Consider the following 14,424-nt stretch of genomic DNA (forward strand, 5'->3'; position numbering starts at 1 on the left):
GCCTTCACCAGTTAACAGGGATTTCCCATGCACTCCATGTTTCACTCTTCTTACTTGATGGTCCTGGGAAACTCTCTGTGCCTACTTCTGAGATGGCTCTCTTATAACCCAAGGAAAGGAAAAACTGACTAACCCTCAAGTTAAAGTCTTTCTTTGCATGGTCCCATCCAATATTTGGGGGGAGTTACAGAGAAATGGATAGAAATTAATTCCATTTACCACATTTATCTGATGCTTGAGCTGAGAAGACTTAAACAGCTGTGACTGACTGTCAAGGGATTCTTGCCCCCTCTCATTCTCTGTATAGTTCCGCCACGTGGTATCTCAAGTTAGGGACTCAATGATTGCAAGGTGTGGGAGAGGGAGACAGAGGGGTGGGGGTGGGAGGGAGGAAGGCAGGAAAGAAGAGAGGGAGAGAGGGAAGGAAGAAAGAAGGGAGGAAGAAAACTGAGGGTAAATTTTGTAAGGCATGGAGAAGCATTCTTGGTTTTTAATAAGCTAATGAAGGGTACCAACAGCACTCTGCTTCTATCCTAGAGGCTGCTGGTTTGCATGTCCTCCGCGGTGGTTTCACTTGGGGACTAGGAGAGATGTGAACCGCACAGGGTGGCTTCAAAAGGGCTGTCTAGAAAATTTGTTTGCAGTAGTTTATGGAGCCCTGGTGACTTAGTAGTTGTGTGTTGGGCTGCTGACAGCAAGGTCAGCAGTTCAAAACTACCAGCCACTCCTTTGAAGAAAGAAGATGATTTCTAGTCCCTTAAAGAATTACAGAGTCAGAAACCTACAGGGAAGTTCTACCCTGTCTGACAGTATCTCTCAGAATTGGAATTGACTGGATGGTAGGGAGTTGATGTCATAGTTCTGCCCAAGTAGCATGCGCTTTCTATGTTTTGTTTTATTTTTGCCAACTTCTCTCTCCCCACAGATTTTCCTAAATACCACAATGACATTATTTTCCACCTGCAGCTGTGTGTTAGGCTGGGAACCTTGGTAGCATAGTGGTTGTGCGTTGGGCTGCTAACCACAAGGTCAGCAGGTAAAAACCACGAGCTGCTCTGTGGGAGAAAGACAAGGATTTCAACTCTCATAGAGCTACAGCTTGTATTCAGGGGGTTGTGAAGAAAGGGGGGAGAGGAGAGTTGATAGTGCTGATTATTGTCTCGCCCCACTTGATAGGATTGAACATCAGAACTGTATGGGAAGGGAAGCGATATGTTGGAGTGAGTAAGATAGGTCTAAAAAATATTGTTTTAAAGGGGGAGGGCAGTTCTGCCCTGTCCTATAGGGTGGCTATGTGTTGAAATAAACTCAATAGCAGTCCATTTAGTTTAAGGTTTAGTGTGTAAGACTAAGTTTTCTAGAGACCCCAAACCACATACATTTATATCTGGATAAGAAAGAACTTTATAGAAAGAGGGAATTTTATATCAAGGAAGTAGCTCAGCCCAGTCGAATTCAAGTCCATGGTGAGATGCCAGTGGGGGTGCCATTCAGACTCATGCAAGTGCATCAGAAGAAACAGGAAGGTGAATCAGAAAGCTAAGAGACCATAGACTGCTGCGTGCAGAGTCATATAGACCCAGATTCTGCAGGATCATGGCAGGGTGCCAACAGCTCCCAGGGACAGCAGGGCACATTGGTCACTCCTGGAGCCATATGCAGAATGTAAGCTAGCAGGGATGCAAAGAGTGATGAGGGAGAGTTCTCAACAGTGTCTCTCACAAAAACAGTCACATCCCCATGGAGGTGTCATCAGGGTGGACTCCACCTCAGCTGTCCCACAGGTACATTGAGTTGGTGTAGAACCTAGCTACCACAGTTTACCCCTTGCCAACTTGGCATCTGTACACAACTCTTTAACCGTATGAGATCTCCAGACAAAGACAATAATAGAACCATTCGCACGAAACATCATACAATGAACACACATACAAATGAAAACACACCAACCACGTTACAGCTTATATTTGATAAGTGAATAGAACAAAAATGTTTGATGAATAACAATTGAAGTTCTGTGATCACCTACATCTGAATCCTATAATCCTATAGGTATCTTCTCCCATAGGGATCCTCCTTTGTTCCATTTATTTTAAGACTGAAGACACCCATGAAATTTTATAAGCCAGGTATTTCATTCATGCCTTTATCTCCCACTATTTGGGGTATCCAATTTCTAACATGCCCATTCCTATCAACCCAGTTCTCTGAGGAGATAAGCATATTCTTCGATATGACGAATCTTCATTCCAGTTGGAAGTTGCGGATCTGCATCTATAAGTAAAGTCAAATCTAGAGCCAGTTATCCATCAAGACTGCAAGCAAGGACACCAGATCATAGGGCCAAACATCTTTCTCTTCATTCAACCAGGTTCTGGTTAACTCATTCCTAGCCAATCCAAGGACAGGTCAATGGGTACCAAAAAACAAAAAACCAAGCTTGGGATTTCACATGCATCTCCCTTCAATTTAGATCTCCGGCCACCATACATATTCTTGTGAACCCTCCCCCACCAGTCTAGGTCATTATATAGGCTCAGGTTTCACGTAACTCTTTGGGGAGGGAGGGAGGGAAAAGGGAGCTGATACCAAGGGCTCAAGCAGAAAGAAATGTTTTGAGAATGATGATGGCAACATATGTACAAATGTGTTTGATACAATTGATGTATGGATTGTTAGAAGAGCTGTAAGAGGCCCCCAATAAAATGATTTTTAATTAAAAAATATTACTTAAAATTACCATTTAAACTATAAGTTACAAGTGGATTAAAATATAACCCAAAGCTTAATATTCATAATTACTTTATATTCTTAAAATATGAAGTTATTTTTAACTTGCATATGATAGAAGGTAGTTGAATAATTACTGAAATGATAATATACTGTTAAAGAGAAATATTATTTTATAGGCCGAGTATGGAAAAAGAAAATATGGTTCATGACCATTCATTGATGTTAGAAAAGAATGACCTATTTTCATTAAAAATTTATTATAAATATAGAACAAATAGAATCTATATCTGGAGTTCTAGAAAAAATTATCTAGGGATTTGTTGTGTTTGACTGAATCAAATGCCCTTTGTTATAAAGTGGACCTCACCCTGTGCTAAGCAAATTCTAATGGTCAAGAAAGATTTTCTAAGATCTAAACTGCAAATGTACGTTGAGGTCTTTCATGGTATTCAGAGAACTTTGAGAATGACGTAAGACAATAGAAAGCATTTTGAAAGTATAGTTGACATTGAGAAGTTTGGAAAATAGATAAGACTTTTTATTTAATTCTACTGCTTAAGTTCTTTACAATAGCCAACCAAACTGCTTACAAGAAAATATTTAAGCCACTTAAATGGAAACTCAGGGCAAGTTGCTCATATGCTTGGATGGCAACTGACAAAATGCTGCCACGGAGCCTTCATGTCAAGCCGTGCTCCCCGGGCTTTGCTACCAGACGTACAGACGTGCCGCACCGCTGAATGAGACGCAATTCAAACAGTCTGGGCTGTGGGGTCAGAAACCACCACACCAAGAGGTTTACGTGTTTTTAAACTAAGTTTCACTTAACTTTATGAGAGGTTACCCTTTGTAATACCTTTTCCCTGAGACTTAGTATTCAGACTGTGAGATCAATTTACTCTGTATATTATTGCAGTAACTTTCTAACTCAATCGTTCTCCTGCCTTCATAAGAATTCATAAAATATTTTGCATGCATATTCGGAGCCATGGTCATTAAGACATTATTTGCATAAAACATGTGTATGAAGATACCCTGAAAGCCTAACCCTACATTAAACAAAAGCAACCAAAAAATTTTGAAGGATAAGGCTATTATTTTAACATTTTATTTTATTTATATATCCAGTGTCATTAAAAACCAAGCTCATTGCCTCTGAGTTCATTCTGATTCACGGCTACCCCACAGGATAGGACAGAACGGCCCTTGTGGGTCACCGACACTGCAACTCTTTTTATTTTTTTTAATATATTCTATTGTGTTTTGGTAAGCTTACAAAGCAAATTAGGATCCCATTAAGTAGTTTCTATACATATTTTCAATGACATTGGCTACATTTCTCATATTATATCAACTTTTTAGTGGTTTTCCTGACATTTAGCCATTTCTTTTTTATAATTATTAATTTGGATTTAATAATATAACATATCATTTCATAGTTCAGTCCCACCAAATAGAATTCTGCAATTGCTGCCACAATCAGTTTTACATGAACAGAATGCCTCGTTGTTTCCCCACAGGGTAACGTGATTTCCAACTGATCACATTGAAGTTCTCAGCCCCGCTCATAATCACTCGGCCATATCACTGTTTCAATTAATACGTGCTTTAGCACAGGATCTTCATTAATTATTAATAACAATGTATAATGCACTGTTTTTGCAAAATATAAAACCTTGATAAGCACTTTATGAAGATATTACCTACTTCCAGATGAAAATAGATAATAATCTATTACCAGGTGACTCCGAAAAAAAATTCACATGATATACAAGGCAGAAAGAAAATAAAAAGAGAGATGAAAAATGTGGAGATGAAAGAATATATGAAACTGGTCAACAATAAAAATATCAATAAATCTATGTCTTCCTGGAAGAAATAGCTCTTAAAGAACTGTGCTTTCTGTAAAGTCTGCTAATATCTTTCAAACTTAGAAGTAAAATAATATCAATCACATTCAATATCTGCTAGTAAGATTAAACTTATTTTAAAGTCCTTTGCTAATCTGAAGATACAACCTTCTACTGGATGCTGACTTGATTAGTGTTATCTGACCATTCTTACTACATAACAAATATTATTATACATATTTTATGTAAGACTAGCCATACTATAAAAATTAATTTTGTTATCATTCTGTCAGGACTAGAGACTATAAATGACAGTCTTACTATAGCCCTGAGAGTTCTAAAAAACAGATATGTGGAATTTAGTAAACAACCTTTATTTTTCTTGGCCAGAAATCTCTAAATCTACTAGCAGGACAGTTTAATTGTCTTTATTAGAGAGGTTTTGTTGGGGGGGAGGGTTAGAGTCGCCTTCATGACTGCAGAACGTTGGTTCCCTCATTTAACTGGCTAATCCTCGCTACAGATGCAGATGATGAATCCTAGATGTAGGTGTGTATCTTAGAGATCACCTGTGCCCTAGAAAACTTAATTACAGAGTAGCTTGGAAGACAGAGCCACACTAAATATAAAAGTTTACCTATTTATCCTTCTTTATCGTATAAGTCCATGCTTTTTCATAGTCTTTAATTTTCATTGCGCATGCACAATAGTATTATTACTGCTTTCTATCCATGATGTTAATAAATGACTTTCACGTGATTCAAAGGAAGAATATTATATTTATTTCTTTAAGTTAGTTTATTCTCGACCCAGTGATAGAATATGCGCCAGAGGCAGTTCATAAAAATAGCTACAGAGTTTCTCAGAGTTTTATGGCAGTCATATAAGCTTTTTGTCATTCATGATTTTTAAAAGTGTCATCCCAGAAGTGATTAAATTTGATATTATATCACTCATCTTTCCCTTGAAGTGGAAGTTTTTTTCAGTGTTGGACAAACTGATCATCGTTTGATTGACCCATCAGAGAACTGAGTTTCCTGAGAAAACCAGCACCATGAAATGTGGGAAGGAAGGTGTATAAAGAGATTCATAGGTGAAATCTAATTACCGAGAGCAGAAACTGCGAGAACCCCCAGCAAGTAGTGACGTTTAACGTGATTGTGATGGCTTGTTGAAAGCTGAGTGTGGCCCACTCCCACAGTCCTACACTCCTGGGTGGGATCCACACTTCCGTAGACCCTTCCTTCAAGAGAAACACCCCATCCCCTGATCAAGATCTGAGATATACCCATAAAACAAAATGCAGCCAGCAGGAATTATGGTGTCAGGAAATATTGAGAATACTGCTGCAGGGAAGGGGTTAAATAGTTAGAGGTGAGCAGGGCTGGGGTTGGCGGTACATAAGTACTTCCATAAGAAGTACTTATGGAATATGGATTGTGATAAGAGTTGTACGAGCCCCCAATAAAATGATTTTTTTAAAGAAGAAGTACTTCTGAGAACACGATCCTGAAGCCTGGGCTCACTAAAACCTGGGATTCAATTGGAATGTTAAAAAAAAATTTCCCCCACTCCCCATCATATGCATATACCTTATTACCACAAAAATAAGTCCTATATGAAAACTGGAATACACCTGAACAACTTGGAAAAGATACTCTTTGAGAGTAAGTGTGGGGGTGGGTAGAGCAAAAAGGTAAGACACCAGTAGAATTTAAGGCCTCTGTTAATGATAGCTATAATGAACATTTAACATAGCCTAAACAGTAGAAAAATTGTTAAAAATATATTTCCCTAAATGCCTAATTAGTATGCCAATAAAACACACACATCTATGCCACGCAAAAGAGTATCAAGAAAGCACACTCCAAAGAGACAAAACAATCACTTGATCCAGTTTCAGATATGACCCTGGGGTTGTAATTGTCAGCATATTTAAAATAATTGTGATTAATATGTTAAGGACTCTAATGTAAAATAGTAGACAGTCTATAAGAATAGATGTACATTATAAGCATAAAAATAGAAATTAAAAAGTGCAGTAAACAAATTTAAGAATTAATTTAAGAATGCTTCAATGAGTTCACCAGGAGACTTGAATCAGTGGAGAAAAGAATCAATAACCTGAAGAAAACTCACTAAAAACAACCCACACTAAAACTCTAAGTGAAAATACAAGGGAAAAAAATGAAACAGAACAGAACTTTTAAAGTAGTGAGATATACCAAAGGTATAACATTCACATAACTGATATTTCAGGAGAAGCAAAGAAAGCAGAAAAAATATAGGAAGTAAACGGTCAAGAACTTTCACAAATTAAAGACAGATACCGAGCCCCAGATCCAGATACCGAACACCAAAGGAATAAATATCAGTCAGAGAGAGAGAGAGAGAGAGAGAGAGAGAGAGAGAGAGAGAGAGAGAGAGAGAGAGAGAAAGTGCTGGAATGTCATATTAAAATTTCAGAAATTTAAAGACACAGTTCTAAAATTAGGATTTAAAAAATGCAACCTACAGAGAAAAAAAGCACTCCCATTGAGTCAATGCAACCAACAGAGAAATGAAAATAAGAATTATAGCAGACCTGTCAATACATGCAAGTAAGAGCGAATGGACTGAAATATTCAAAACATTGAAAGATGAAGGAAAAGAATCATCCACCTTAAATTTTACATCCCACAAATTGTCTTTGTAAAATAGAAAAATCAATGTGTTGCCAATACATCTACCCTAGAAGAAATGTTAATAGAATTCTTCAGAAATATAATTAGTGTCACTGAATTGGACAGAGAAAGTGTTGAATTCATGTATGTTTTGTTACATGAATATTTTCCACAATAAACAAATGAAGAGGAAAAATATTATTCTGGCAGTAGAAAAATTATATAGGTCAGCAACTTAGCTCTACGGAAAGAAAAGTGTCAGAGATGAAATCATGAGGTGAGGGATGATTCTGAGAACATTATATCTAAAGAAAGCAAAGGCTACTAAAAATGTGAGAGGGCAAGAAAAGATCAAAGTGGATGTCAGCAGAAACGCTAAAACTTACTTTTAAATGTAGAACATGTCAAACAAATGGGAGAGATGATGAAATAAGACAGCTAAACATAAAATGTCAAAATCAGCCTAATAAAGCAGCATCCTATAATGCAAAGACCTGGATTCAGAAAGCCAAAAGAGGACACATTCCAAGAGCACACTCCATGCCTCAAACTGAAGAAACTGAAGGAAAAAATTAAGCCTTGAGTTGTAATACGAAGGGATTCTATAGAGAAAACATTAAACAATTCAGGAAGTATCAAAAGAAGATAGAGGAACACGTAGAGTCACTGGACCAACAAAGCCTACAAACAAACTGGTCCACATTCCTAATTTCGAAATGATGTCCTTGAAATTAATTTATTTTGGTTTGCTTTTTGATGACTGCCTCCGTGAGCATTGCCTGTGGATCCAGACAAGATAAAATCCAATTTCAATCATTTCTCCCTTTATCATGATATTATTTATTGGTCCGGTTGTGAGGATTTCAGACCACCTTAATTTCTAATAGTCACAAACGGAAGATAATCCTTTCCTTCAACAGGAGAATGGTTTAACACTCATGCAATGGAATACTACTGAGCAATAAACAAACAATTGTATACACAATTTGGGTAGATATCAAGCTAATTATGGAGTGAAAAACAGCCAATCTTAAAATAAGGTATAAATTATAATAGCATTCTTTATATAACAAAATTATTGAGATGGAACAGATTTTGGGCTGTAAGATGTACAGATAGAGAGGACAGGGTTGAAGGTGTGTGATAATAAAAGGAAACCATAGGTGAACTTTACACTATATCTTGGTGGTGGTGGTGGCGACAGAAATCTTCATTTGTGCTAAAACAAATGAGCACATATATACAACTGTGAGATCTGATAAACCCTGTAAAGCATGTCCTCTAAAATGTACCGAGCTCTGGCATTATGCATTAGGGAGAAAAGATGTGCTCAGTGGGGAAACTGAGTGACAAGTCCAAAGGATCTCACGATACTTTTTCCCGTCATTTATCTGTAGTTTTGTAAAAATTAAAAGTAAAAAGAAAAATCTCCTATTTTTCTTATTCTTAATTGATCTAGAAGATAATGTTTCTTTGAAGCAATATAGTAGCACTTTGATGATTGCATGTGGTTAAGTAAAATAAATAAGCAATGTCACAAGGATGAAGAAACAGGACCTAGTTTGTTACAAATTGACTAACATGTTATCTGCAGATAGAATTAGATTTGCTAAAAATATATATTTTATATTCTAAGGAATCCACTAAATATTGAAAAATGTTAAGAATAGTTGATGTGGGAAGAAGGTAAAATTTAATATCAAAACCTTTTCAATTAAGACGTTGAAAAAATGAGAGAAATCAGAATGACTGTACAAGAAAATGACTTAAAAAATTATGCATAGAAGATATTGCCCCTTTTCTGTTGTCCATTCCCCCAGGGAGGAGGTCACATGTAGATCCTTGTAATTGGTTCCCCCTTTCCAACCCACCCTCTCTCTGCCCTCCCAGTATTGCCACTCACACCACTGGTCCTGAAGGGATCATCCGCCCTGGATTCCCTGTGTTTCCAGTTCCTATCTGTACCAGTGTACATCCTCTTGTCTAGCCAGATTTGTAAGGTAGAATTAAGATTATGATAGTGGGGGAGGAGGGAGCATTTAGGAACTAGTGGAAAGTTATATGTTTCATTGTTGCTACATCACACCCTGACTGGCTCCTCCCCGAGACCCTTCTGTAAGGGGATGTCCAGTGGCCTACAAATGGGCTTTGGGTCTCTACTCCACACTCCCTCCCCTCATCCACTATGATAAAATTTTTTTGTTCTAATGATGCCTGATATCTGATCCCTTCAACACCTCATGATTGCACAGGCTGGTGTGCTTCTCCCATGAGGGCTCTGATGCTTCTGAGCTAGATGGCCACTTGTTTACCTTCAAACCTTTAAGACACCAGATGCTATATATTTTGATAGCCTGGTACCATCAGCTTTCTTCACCACATTTGCTTATCCACCCATTTGTCTTCAGCGATCGTATCATGGAGGTGAGCACACAATGATATGATTTTTTTGTTCTTTGATGCCTGATAACTGATCCTTTTGTCACCTCGTGATCACACAGGCTGGTTGTGTTTCTTCCATGTGGGCTTTGTTGCTTCTGAGCTAGATGGCTGCTTGTTTACTTTCAACAGAAAAGTGTGTGAAAGGAGACGTCAGACAGCGCAAGATATAACAAAATAATAATGTATAAATTATCAAGGATTCATTAGTGAGAATGGAGCAGGAAGGGAGGGGAAAAATGAGGAGCTGATGTCAGGTGTTTAGGTGGAGAGCAAATGTTTTGAGAATGATGAGGCCAATGAATGTACAAATGTGCTTTACACAATTGATGTATGTATGGGTTGTGATAAGAGTTATATGAGCCCGAATAAAATGATTTTTAAAAAGATACTGCCCCAACTACATCAACAATAACTTTAAATGTGAATGTTTTCGACACTAATAAAAAGTTGGAGATTGTCAGAGGACACAATAGTAACAATAGCAATATATGTAAGTGTACACTGTTTAAAAGAAAGTAATTTTAAATGTAAATATGCAGGTAGGTTCCATATAGAGGGAATAGACAGATATGGAAACACTAATTTTTAAAAAAGTGAATTACCAACATTAAATACAGACAAACTAGACTTCAGAATAAGAAATCCAAGCATTACATAATGGCACAAGAGTAAATTCTCAAAAAGAATAAAGCAATCCTAAATGCTAAAAAAGAGCTTCAAATAAATAAGACAGACTAGGAAAGGGCTGAAAGGAGAGATGGATAAATCCAGTGTTAGTGTTGGTGATAGCAACATGTTAGTAATTGACAGATGAAGCTGACCAAGCCAAACCCTCTGCTACCAAGGCTTTGAGTCCAACCTACTTAGTTTTTAAAGCTTGAAACAACAGTTATAGAAACAAACAGCCTCATCTTTCTCTTGCAAAGTGGCTGGTGGCTTTGAACCCCTGACCTCACAGTGTTTACCCAACAAGATTAGCAGAACTCCTAGGTCAAGTAGCCAGGATGCTAACAATGATATAACTGACCTACAAAGCATAATCATTCAATTTATTCTAATATTTCTAAACCACTCCAGCCAACAGCAATCAAATATACCTTTCCCAAAGTGAAAGACTCACCAAGATAAGTCACATCCTGGTTCATAAATGTACCTTCTACTAAAAAAGCCAATCTCACTGTACTAGAGTCAATTCCAACTCATAGCGACCCCTACAGGACACATTAGAACTGTCCCTTTGGGTATTCTGAGGCTCGTGCTCTATACAGGAGCAGAAGGTGATTAGGCATTTTCCTCAGAGTAACCAAAGCCAAAATCACTGCCACCAAGTCGATTCTGACATAGGACTCTGTGGACATGATAGAACTACGCCTGCAGGTATCCGAGACTGTAATGTGTGTAGGGCATTAGAAAGCCTTGTCTCTATTCTGTGAAGCAGCTGATGGTTTCAAATGCTGACGTTGTGGTTAGCAGCCCAGCATAACCACTACCCTACCAGAGCCCCATAGAGTAGCGGGTGCTTTTAAAGTGCTCCCCTTGTGTTTAGCACCCCAATAGATAGCCCACTACACACTACATATGAACTAAAGACATCATAAAAAGTGTGTGCTCAGACCACAAACTAATAACACTAAAAATCTACAACAGAACGAAGCTATTGTTGGTAGGTACTGCCAAGTTACTTCTGACTCAAAGCGACCTTGTGTACAACAGACAGGACTTCACAGTCGTGCGTATCCCCACGATTGTTAAGTGGGAGCCCTTTGTTACAGCCACTGTGTCCACTTATCTCCTTTGGAGTCTTCCTCTCTTGCACTTCCTTTCTACTTTACCGAACATGAGGTCCTTTTCCGGTGAGTGGTCTCCCCTGGGAGCATGATGAAAGTGAGTGAGACGAAGTCCCATCAGCCTCACTTCTAAGGAGCTTTCTGGATGTACTTCCTCGAAGGCAGATTTGTTTATTCTTCTAGCAGTCCATGGTACTTTCAATATTTTTCACCAACACTATAGTTCAAATGCATTCATTCTTCTTTGGTCTTCCTTGTTTAATGTCCATCTTGCACAAGCATAGGAGGTGATCGAAAATATCATGATCCGGGTCAAGTGCATTTTGGTCTGCAAAGTTACATCCTAGCTCTTCAACATTTTAAAGAAGTCTTGTGCAGCAGATTAACCCAGGGCAATCATAGTTTGTATCTTGCCTGCTGCTTCAATGTGCAGTGATTATAGATCAAGCAAGGAGAAAGTCTTGACAATTTCAATCTTTTACCCATGTATTATGATGTCATCTATTGGTCCAGTTGGAAGGATTGGGGAGTTTTTATTTTTTTACATTGAGTTTCAATTTGTACTGAAGATTATAATCCTTGATTTTCATCAGCAAAGGCTTCAAGTCCTCTGCTCTTTCTGCAAGCAAAGTTGTGTCATTTTCATATTGCAGGTTATTAATAAGCCTTCCTCCAACTTAGATCACTTTTCTTGTCTTGGATACAGAATCTCAGATTACATTCCAGAATCTCAGATTAATTAAATTAAAGATATATTATTGTAGTTCAAAATTCCATATAGTTCAGAATCTCCAATTATTTGCTCCAAGTACAGATTGAAGAAGTATGGTAAAGGACACTTATCCTGGTGCACACCTCTCCTGATTTTAATCCACACAGTGTTCCCTTGCTCTGGTCCAGGTGCAGGTCCACATGATCACCTTGGTCCAGGTGCAGGTCCACATGATCACAGTGAACTGGTCTAGAATCTCCATTCTACTCGATGTTATTCATAGTTTGGTATGATCCACAGAGTTGAATACCTTTACATAGTCAATAAACATAAGTAGGCATCTTTCTGATATTCTCTGCTTTCAGTCAAGATCTATTGACATGAGCAATGACATTTCTCCTTCCACACGTTCTTCTAAATCCAGCTGGTATTCATAGCAGCTCCCCACCTAGCGATGTACTGCTGCAACCATTGTTGAATGAAACTCAGCAAATTTTACTTTCATGTGATAATAATGACATTGTTCCAAAATTTCTAGATTCTATTGGGTGCTCTTACTTTGGGATATGTCCAAATATGGATCTCTTCCAGTCACTTGTCCAGGTAACTATCTTCCATATTTCCTGGCTTAGACTAGTTAGTGTTTCCAGTAAGTTGAAACATATTAATTGATACTCAGTTAATTCCCGGACCCTTGGTTTGGGCTAGCGCCTACAGTACAGTTTGGACTTCCTTCAGTAAAAGTAGTTCTTATTTACTACCTCTTAACATGGTTAAAAGTAAATGAGTTATTTTTGTTACACTGGCTCTGTATTCCTTTTCTCTTGTTTTGTGCTTCCTGCATTATTCAATATTTTTCTCAGAATCTTTCTTTATGGAAACTTGAGCCTTGAAGTTTTTCTCAAATTCTCTCAACTTGATATATGCTGAGTGTGTTCTTATTTTGGGGGCTTTCAACTCCAGGTGTTTGCATATTTCGGTATAATAATTTAATTTGGCCCAGGACCTAGAAAGGTGATATGGTTGGGGCTCCATCAGGCTCATTATGTCTACTACTTTCAGTTTTCAGAATCTGTTTTCCGCAGCTTCACAACTTCTATGTACCTGTTCTTACATCGTATCCTTAGTACCCATTCTCCCGAACAGAAATAAAACTGGACTGTTGGGTATATTTTGGAAGTGTGCCTGAATTGGTAGACAGGAGGTCCTTATGTGGTAGTATGTTGTACAGTGATGGCCTTCAGCATCCCATTCATACAATAGCTGGGAAAATGCTGGTCATTAATTGCCATCAGATCTCATTATGAAAATAATATGTATATGCAGAAAAGAATGGAAAGAACAGTTAATGCTTTTTTCTTAATCTCAGAACATGAAGTGAGATATATTTCCAACTGTTGCTCTCCATTTCTATGGTGCTGGCCCAATGTTTGTATAAACAAGATGTAATTATTCAGTACTCAAGGGGATTAATATATCTGTAACAATGAGCTTCAATATTGCCACTACAATATCACATTTATTGCGTTTTATACCAATGGCACCTAGTAGAAAACAAGATTGGTCAGTCAGTTTCTTACACATTGATTTGGATATGAAACATCTTTATAGAATTTGGGGATCTTTGTGAACTAGGTTTTTAATCAGAGAAAAATAATGTTCAATATTTGTAAGGATTGTGAGTTGGTTTATCGTGCCAACCTGGCCAATTATTTCGTGGAGTTAATTCATGAAGGGCTGAGGGATAAATGGCTCAGTGAGCCTCACCTTTCTGGTTCTCCGGTCTCTTACTTTGTGATGGTCGGATCAGGGGGCAGCTGCCTTAGCCAGTTCTCTGCTTCAACTTGCAAGGCTCACTTCCTGCAAGACATCCCTGAGGAGAAGCCACATGGATCTATCCCGATGCAACCCTGGGTATTGGAGCAGCCATGTGGAAACCCCTGCCAGCGCTGAGATGCTTACACGTTCACTGGCTTGCCTTTCCTCTTGCAGTTGGCATTATTGCATCTGTTTTGTGAGATGGAGGAGGACTTTGTGGATTGGTGTTGGACAGATGGGTTAATATTGGACTTGTGGGCTTGGGCAGCACTGGGTTGCGATGTTTTCTTGATGTGCACTTAACCTTTATATAAAACTCTCTTATACATGAATTTCTGTGGATTTGTTTCTCTTAAATACCCAGACTAACACAGATTGCATTCATATTTAATAATGCTTGCTTTTCTGCTGACCAGGCA

The 14,424-nt window shown here is 38.1% G+C and overlaps 1 pseudogene; it reads left to right on the forward strand.

Annotated features, from left to right (window-relative positions):
• Positions 1-13,232: 13,232 nt before the first annotated feature.
• Positions 13,233-13,450, forward strand: LOC142448801 (protein kish-A pseudogene; annotated as a pseudogene).
• Positions 13,451-14,424: the final 974 nt, after the last annotated feature.

This window comes from Tenrec ecaudatus, chromosome 5 (assembly GCF_050624435.1).
Source record: "Tenrec ecaudatus isolate mTenEca1 chromosome 5, mTenEca1.hap1, whole genome shotgun sequence".
NCBI lineage: Eukaryota > Metazoa > Chordata > Mammalia > Afrosoricida > Tenrecidae > Tenrec > Tenrec ecaudatus.